The sequence below is a fragment of the Montipora foliosa genome, chromosome 6, assembly GCF_036669935.1.
Source record: "Montipora foliosa isolate CH-2021 chromosome 6, ASM3666993v2, whole genome shotgun sequence".
In the NCBI taxonomy this organism is placed as follows: Eukaryota; Metazoa; Cnidaria; class Anthozoa; order Scleractinia; family Acroporidae; genus Montipora; species Montipora foliosa.
This window is the reverse complement of record NC_090874.1, coordinates 14,461,196-14,469,721: the sequence shown is the minus strand read 5'-3', so window position 1 is coordinate 14,469,721 and position 8,526 is coordinate 14,461,196. Positions and strand designations below refer to the sequence as shown.

The 8,526-nt window shown below is 38.6% G+C and overlaps 1 protein-coding gene across 10 annotated transcripts in view; it reads left to right on the top strand.

Moving 5' to 3' along the window:
• The first annotated feature begins 677 nt into the window (after nucleotides 1-677).
• Nucleotides 678-8,526, top strand: part of LOC138006780 (adenosine receptor A2b-like) — a 53,082-nt gene continuing 45,233 nt past the window's right edge. For 4 of the 10 annotated variants that reach the window (XM_068853319.1, XM_068853328.1, XM_068853330.1 and 1 more), the window contains exon 1: nucleotides 700-768. The gene's annotated coding sequence lies outside the window, so the exon portion shown is untranslated. Of the gene's footprint in view, nucleotides 769-6,210; nucleotides 7,692-8,526 lie in introns of those variants that run through there. The other 6 variants (XM_068853337.1, XM_068853324.1, XM_068853321.1 and 3 more) reach the window with 6 other exon arrangements.

The window sequence follows — 8,526 nt, the reverse complement described above, 5'->3', positions numbered from 1 at the left end:
TTCATTATTTGCTGTACAGCTGCTAATGTGGCATTTATTGAAGTTATATACATTATGGTTGACGGCGCCATTGGCACAGAAATCTTCTGTTCTTCACTGAATTGTTTCTTTAAAACTCAAGCAAAACAGAAACGGCCAACAGGAAAGAAAACTTCTCATTCTTTTTTATTTGTCATTTGGAACTCTTCATGGTAAATATGTCCTCTGGCCTTTCCTTATTGTGAATCGAAACTGTGTGTATTCAGTCGATAGATCTTCGAACACACTAATAAAATAAAACTAGGCACCGGCTTTTAATACCTTGAAATCCAGTGTCTCGCCAAACAGACCAACCGGTGAGTGATTGTCCTTTTTCCGAGCCGCGAGAGACGTCAGTGTCTATAATTACATGTCAATTTTTGTGCTTACAGAATAATTCTGGTATTTGGGAAAGGTAAACTTTTGCCGCCCGTCATCTTTTTAATTTAGTTGATCGACTCACGCTTTTATTGCAAGCCGGTGATGAGTTTTTCTAGTGATTGACAGTTGTGTTTTCTAAAGAGCTTCGTTTTCGCTCATATTAAAGTTGTATTGTCAACAAATCAACGTCAATTTTCGCGATTTAAGGGCTGTGCTTGCCCTTTGTGTACATATGTACTCAAAAGGAAACGTGCGAATTTTCTCCGAGCACCTGTTAAACACACCAATATATACTATTTGAAGCTTGTGAAGCAAAAAAATGTGAGTGGTGAAGTTTTGGTCCGTTCTCGAGCGAATAGTGGCATTTTGGTGAGTGTTCTGTGGTATTTTTTTAGGATCGTAAAATGAATTAGTTTTTTAAAGATAGGCAGTAATAAGAACAATTTTAACACAATTCATTATTTTTTCGGGCCATCAACCTCTCTTCGATTTTTTCCTTTCCTCACCTCTTTCTGTTAAAAAATATCTACATAAAATTTCAAAAATTTTAGTACTTTTATTTTAGTTTTAGACTAATAGAGCATTTTCCTCATTTTTGTTGGAAAATAGACCCTTTTTCAAAAGTATTTCCTTTCGCGAACGATTTTTCTTGATGCGGCTATTAAAGAATATTGGGAGTAAGCAAACATGGCCATATATGAATTTCAAACAATTAAAAGGCTAATTTCCCTTCAGTCTTACTGATTTTTTTATTACTCGTAGCTTAATTTTCCTCTGAATATTCGTCATGTGAACAAGCAAGAGGTTTATTAAATCAGTTTGTCCGAAAGCCAGACAAAATTAGTAAATGGTAAATGGCCTGGAAAAGCGCCATGCTCAGTGGTAAGGTTACACATTTAACTTAACTGCTTCGTTTGAAACTTGTCGATATTTCTATTTGAAGCGGTTGACGTCCCTCTCTAAGAATTGTTGTACCGATATCATTCGCAAAATCATTCAAAGAGAACTCAAGATTCAAACGTGGGTCCAATATTTGCTCACGATTTGTGAATATTAATTTTTTTCACAATATCGGCCATTTAAATTATAACCGGATAGTTGAAGGATTTAAATTCACAGATCTCTGTCCATTTTTCCAATTAACGCAAGGCTTATACAACTTTTTCTTATGCTCACGAATTTGTTGAGGTGGGTGAGATGATTACACAATTGAGATTACATTCTGTTCAAAACTAATATTTGCGGGATTGCTTTTTTTTCTGTTGCAATTAAATCTATAACTTCTTAAAACTATTTTCCGGTTTCTTAGCAGCAGAGCACACTGAAAACAGGATGTAGGCGTTTTCATTTATACAATGTACATTTGATTTCCTTCGCCAATCGCCCCAAACTTGTTATAAAGACGATCTGATTTGCTTTTCTGCCAGGAAGATATAGCGAGCAGAGTTTGCGCAGTAGTGAGAGCTTTCTCCTTACGTCCTGAGTTTGATTCGGTGACTCAGTATCACATGTGCGATGAGTTCGTTTGTTTTTTATTCTGTCCGAGGGATTTTTCTTCGGGATTCTCCGTCGTCCCCTCTCTCATTAAAAAACCCGACAACAACAACAACAACAACAACAACAACAGCAAAATTGCCTTTAATAATGTGCTTTAATTTTTAATTGTTAATTGTATTTAAAATGCAGTCTGTAAATAATACATCACCCTTGCTTGTCTTGTGAAGATTACTACATGTTTCAATTGAAGTAGTTTGAAATGGGGCGGTTTTCCGTTCCCAATCTGTGGCCTTCCCGTTTGAATTTCGTTTATTTGGAGGCGTACGGCCATAACGTAACCTTTTGGGGGAGTCAGGGTGGTTTAGTGGGCAATCAAACGCGCCTCCCACCCTCCCACCTCTTTTACCCGGGTTCAACCCTGGCCGCCGGTCGTATGTGGGCTGAGTTTCAGTCGATCTCAATCTGACTCCGAGGGTTTTTCTCCGGGCCTCCGGGTTTTCTCCCTCCTCAAAATCAACACCTAGTCAATTGCATCTGGCTGGGCTTGCGGTGCTCCGAGATCACACATGGATCGTATGGCGTCAGCCGTGTGGTGCCTTCACATGTATTCGGTCCGATCCCGTTGAGCAGGTTGATCTTGAAAAGCCCCTGAAGGGAGCGGTCAACTAAGCACATTTACATCTACATTTTTGTACCACACAAATGAATATTGCTTGTAACGGGTTCGTATTTGTAAATTCGAAGGCGATTACCAAAGCACTACCTCCCAGCAAGCGAATAGAGACGAAAGGCTTCTTTAATCTTGATCGTTGTAAAAGTAAGTCTTCGGTCTTTTTTCTTTTCTGGTATACACTAAAACGATTATTCACATATACTTTTTTGCAAGTTAATGATTAAACAGTTTTAGTAAATTTTCAGCTCCGATTATTGCATTTCTAGCTTTTTGATTGGCTAAAAAACTCCGACTATGAGCCAATAGTCGAAGTTTTACGTCATATGGAAAATAGTGCGCCGAGATGCTCTTTCCGGACGCTTTGTAAAATTGTGGAAATAAAAATCGGCGGCAAAACCCGGTTTGAGAATTTACTAAAACAATTATTCCATTCGCCCTTGTTGGATATGAAGTGATTATAACGAACTCGCGTTACGCGCTCGTTGGTTATTTTATCACTTCATATCTAGCCCGGGCTCATGGAATAATTGTTATATAGCCTTTAATGAATGAAAAAGCTAGCGCGCGAACTAGGCCTTTACACAAATATCCGGATATTTTTTGAGATATTTAGAAGTTTTCGAGATATTTAGAGAAGTTTAACAGGGCTCGAGACTAACTTTGTAGCTTACTAGCCTAGTGGCTAGTATCAGGTCTGATTTCACGAGCCAAATCTAAATTTGCACTAGCCAGCCTCGTTATGCGCAATTTCATTCATTTGTTAAAACTATCACAAAAAAATTTCCACATTTCCGAACACAACTCGCGCTTTTAGTAAATATTCTCATATCCATCCTCGCAAATATGCTGGAGTGTTCTGCTTCCCGTATTTTTCTCACGAAGGCAAAGTTTTCGTGGCCTTGAGGCCAATTCTTACAGAACCGTTGCCAAAACTTTGCAACTCACAAATGCACTGGATTGTGGAAAACACGGAATAAAGTAAAGTAAGAAATAAACCGTACATAAAACTAAACTGCTCGTTTGGAAGTATATGGAAAGGCTGTTCTTTTGATTAGAGCTATTTGCAATTGAAATTTTAACCTGAAAGCGCCATTCTACGCATGAAGCACAAAAGCAGCATAAAGTGAGAAAATAATACCCCAAATTAGATATAAAGAAAATTCGAAAGGACAGACTTGCCCTCATATAAGATTTTCTTTTTAATAGTTTCAAACAGCAATCCGAGCGTTTTACAAGTGCTTGAATGGTTTTCGGAGTCAATTAATATTCGGCGGCAACAGTGCTCGCAAGCAAGTCAGTCTCTCTTTTTATGCGAGATTCACCATTCCTAGTAAACGAGATCAGTCGCTCCATATTATCTCTTTCTGTTTTTTTATTTGAAATAAATTATATTTGGATTCAATTTCTAAACTAGTACGTGACCTCTTTCCATATACACTTAATAACGTGGCAAACAGTTTGCGTTGGCTCGATCGCAAACACTGTCACTTTTTGCGTTTGTGTTTGTCATCCTGTTTTCCATATGCGTGATTGCTTTGCGTAACTTTAGGGGAGTCAGGGTGGTTTAGTGGTCATCAACCGTGCCTCCCACCTCTGTGACCCGGGTTCAACTCTGGCCTTGTCTATTATTATTGAATTCTGTCCCTTGGGTCGTATGTGGGCTGAGTTTCAGTCGATCTCAATCTGACTCCGAGGGTTTTTCTCCGGGTACTCCGGTTTTCCTCCCTCCTCAAAATCGACTCCCCTCCTATTCCATCAGGCTGTGGTGCTGTGCTCCGAGGTCATACATGGGTCGTGGTCAGGGGCCGAGCGCCTAGCCGGCAGCACAGCTCCTTCGGTCCGACCTCGTTGAGCTGCCCTCGTAATTCAGTCTCCGACTGCGAGAAAGGGCGATTAGCAGATCAGATATTTGTATTTGATTTGTTATTTGTAACTTGATCTCGTGACATCGTAAGAAAAGTGCCCAAAAATAAAAGCAGAATTAGTTTTTGCGTCGTGGTCAACTTCTCCTTATGTTGGAATTGTTGCGAAGAAGAAGGCAGACAGGAAGTGTCAAGAGACGTCACCGATTCTGGGACCGATTCTGGGTCCGATACATTTTCGAGGAGAAGCAACGGGCTGCAGCATAGCCAGTATCAAATTATACTGTAAGAACTAGTTCTTTGTGATCAAGAACTTTACTAAAGGTATAGTTGGCGGGGTATTCCCTTAAGATATTCATTAAATTCACATTGTTTTGAGGAGTATCCTCATTGCCACAATCGTACTCGGACGCCATTTTGACTACTTATACTTGCCTCTAATTCGTCAAAACGTATCACGTGCACAAAAATATCGTCGATTGATCGCATTGTGTTTCCATATCGTTGTTTCCTCGCTTTTGCACTGCTACTCGTCGCCAACAAGACGTAACGATAGAGAATTTTCTATCTCTTGCGTCTTGTTCGCGATCACAGGTGATTATCGGCGATTGGTCGGGGAGGAAGGTAAAAGGTGTTTCCATTCCAGCTTCTTCCGGCTCTGATTCAACTCCTACTACTACTTCTACTTTGTATCCATGTTGTTTTGAAAGTTGCTTTATTTCCATAATACTAGAATGGACAATTTCTGACATACTTTTCAGCTCCCGCTGGGGAAAATTTTGGCCGAAAGGGTTCAAAATCGGTTTATTTTTAAAACAACAAAAAAAAAAACGAGATATTTAGAGATACAGGTATTTAGAGGCGTTTTCGAGATATTTAAAAAATCTTTTGAGATATTTAGAAATTTTTTTAACAATATATACGAAAAGGGGTGCGAACATTTTTTTTATAAAAATAGAAAACAAAAGGAAGTGTGAAAAAAGCTAAGAGAGAAAAATGTAAATGAGGTCTAATTACAATAAAATAGAGCATTGCCTAGGCAGCGGTTTTGAGTTATTATCCGGTCGACGGAAAACTGAATTTCCAGAAAACTGCAGTTCTCTTAGTCAATCAGAATGGAATAGTTTTTTTCATTGTAAATTGTTAAAGTCGATAAAAGTAAAAGATGCTTTAAAGTATTTATACATCCTTAAGTATATCCATCACTTTTAATAAGGCTTTCTTAGCTATATCTCTGAGATAATACGCGCTCTCTCTACAGTTTAGCCTGCCGGAGGCTAAATCTGTCTGGCATGGGCTCTCATGGGTGATTCAAAGAATTAGAGATGTCATAAATATTTTACTAATCTCGTCTTCCCGCGCTTTACAGTAGCTCACGACTCTTTGTCTTTTTCAGTTCAGTTGATAGTTCTCCAGCTTCACATCGCTGTTTCAGTTCAGAATGAATTTTCTCCATAGCATTTTGTTCAGCAAAAATACACAGCTCAAAATGACAATTTTAAACCGTGTGAAAACTGCCTCAAAGGAAAGTAAAGGATTTAATATACAGATTTTTACTCAATCTTTAGTATAGGAAATCGTATGAAAGCCAGTGCATTTCGTAATTTGTCGGCCACAAGTTATGTTTTGACAGTTGCCAAAATTGCAAGTTAAGAGCCATAGGCGAGTGCAATTCAAAACATCACGAAATGCGGGAGCTAGTTCATACATTTTTTGTATTTTTATTATACACTCAACAAAATCACTCCATCGCCTTGTTTCCACAGCGACGTTTTAATAAAAGCTTTTAAATGGTTTCCTTCGTAAGTTAAAATCAAGGAACTACTTTGGCCCCTCGCAACAGACAACTGAGATAATTCAGACATAGCTGATCATAAAAGAAGAGAAATGCATGCGGGAAAATAGTCACAATTGGGTATGTTTTGTCTCAGATCGCTTAAAATCTACTGAGAATTAGATTCCAGAGAGAGACCTAAAGTCTACGCGGGTTTATCTCAGTGCCAGGCTGCTTTGCAATTATAATTTACTGTGCATTTTGCAGCCAAATTACCTCTTTCCGTGATTCATCCTTTTTAGATTTACTCAAGAACTTTATCTCTCCAGTTTCCTCGAAACTGTTCCAACTTTTTGCCATGAAAACATAGTTTGTTAACCAGTGTAACATTTTTATATTTTACCATAGTTTTTCAGTTTCTTCTTTCGCAACTTAAAATAGTCACCTGAGTGATTGAAAGATCTAAAAATACTAACGATACCAGCAAGCACACTCCATTTCTCTTAGCTTTTTCCTTAAGGATTTTTCACACTCTTCGCTTATAACTGTAGGTTCAGCCAATTTTGCTTTTCTTTAACGTAAGCGCAATATCATTTCAGAAGTAGAGAATTATCTAACTTATTGAAAAAAAATAAGTGTGATTTTGGGACTCGCTAATCTTTTATTCCGATAACATTGATAAAGCTTTTTAAAGCAAAATGTGAATGATGATTGTTTAAAAAATACCAGTCTAACGAGCTTAGTATATACCTTTCGATTCTGTTTTGAGATACTCGTTTGACCGGTGGAAGCTCGTGCAAGGGTTTACTCATTACGTGGTCATAATTTCCGAACTCAATACGTCAATCCTCTAAAGTCGTGGTGGTTTCGTTCGGCTGTTATCGATCCCCCGAACAGAGATATGAATCTGGTCCTCCGGTTTTCCATCATCTTCCTTGTCATCGGGTTGATCAGGAAGACGCCAAGCAGCGATGAAAGTCGTGCAAAATGTTCCGAACACCCGCTCTCGTTCGTCGTGCTCGGCGGGTCTCGTGCCGAGCGCGAGAGAAAAGAATATACGAAGAGCGAAGAGAGTAATTATATGATTGAGAATTAATGGACTTTATTTAAGTTTCAACTGTATTTAGCGCTGGAGAACTAATTGTAAACAGTGTACAGAAATCAAAACGAAGCAAATCAACTCATATTAGGTTGGTGTTTCAAGAGAGGGGAAACCCGGAGTACCCGAAGAAAAACCTCTCGGACCACAGTAGAGAAGCAACAAGCAAGCGTTTGCTGTATGAAAACCTCGAAATACGGATGCTGTTTTAGCGGAGTAAACCATTGCTCAAACGCGAAAATTTATTTTGTCGCCCGCTGACAGAAGTGGCCTACGGTCACGTGATTATAAACAACCTTCCTTCTCTGTTAAGGGGATTTTCGGACCAAGTACTAATATCCAAATGCTGGGAAACGTTTCGTTTGTTTTGAGATCGGCCTCCCTCAGGTGAGAATGTTTTTGAAAATATCACTCCTTTGATTTATCTTGGCATTTAACTCTTCAATATTTATGCTTGTCCAAGTGTTTTCATGATTTCAGACTTCTATTGATCAACATCATTGTGCGACTTACTCTTCTTGTTCTTCTCGGCCTTCTGTTCTCTTTCCAAGAGGAACTCTTGTTTAGCTCCTTTGAATTTGAAGATTCTCGCCATTTTTTGAATCCGAAAAAGATGTCGAACGCCAAAAGCAAGTACAATAAACAAACCAGCGTGAAAATCGCCTCCATCAATGAGAATAGCGTTTTAGTTACATGTACTAGTTGACCGGTTATGCTATGATTGCAATCGATCAAGTGTTTTCCCGCTAGTATATCTTCATTTTAAACCAGATGACGTCCCCCTTTAGGCACACAGCAATGGCAAAAGAACCGATGGTTGATTTGATATTCTGCGGAAAACGAGTTATCGTATCGCATAATTATACGTCGAACTTGCCTTTCGAAAGTAGATCGCAGACGTGTCCATCTTATTTATTAATCAGATTCTGAAATTTCTGATTCATAGCAGGGATGTGTTCATTTCAGTTTCCAGACGTTGCCAAGTAGAGTGGTTGCAGCGAAAAAACATCGTAAAAAGGCTCCTATATTGGGTTGTTAAAATTGCTTGGTATCCGATAACAGCGGTGTAGCTCTTTAATAAGGCATTGTAAATCGATCCTTTCGTTCGCAATTAAAAATGCCCTCGGCGCTCTCTTTTTGTAAGATTAAATTAAAAAAAAAAAAAGGATAAATCACAATTTGTTTTCGAAATTAATGCACAAATCATGCCGTATTTGAAGTA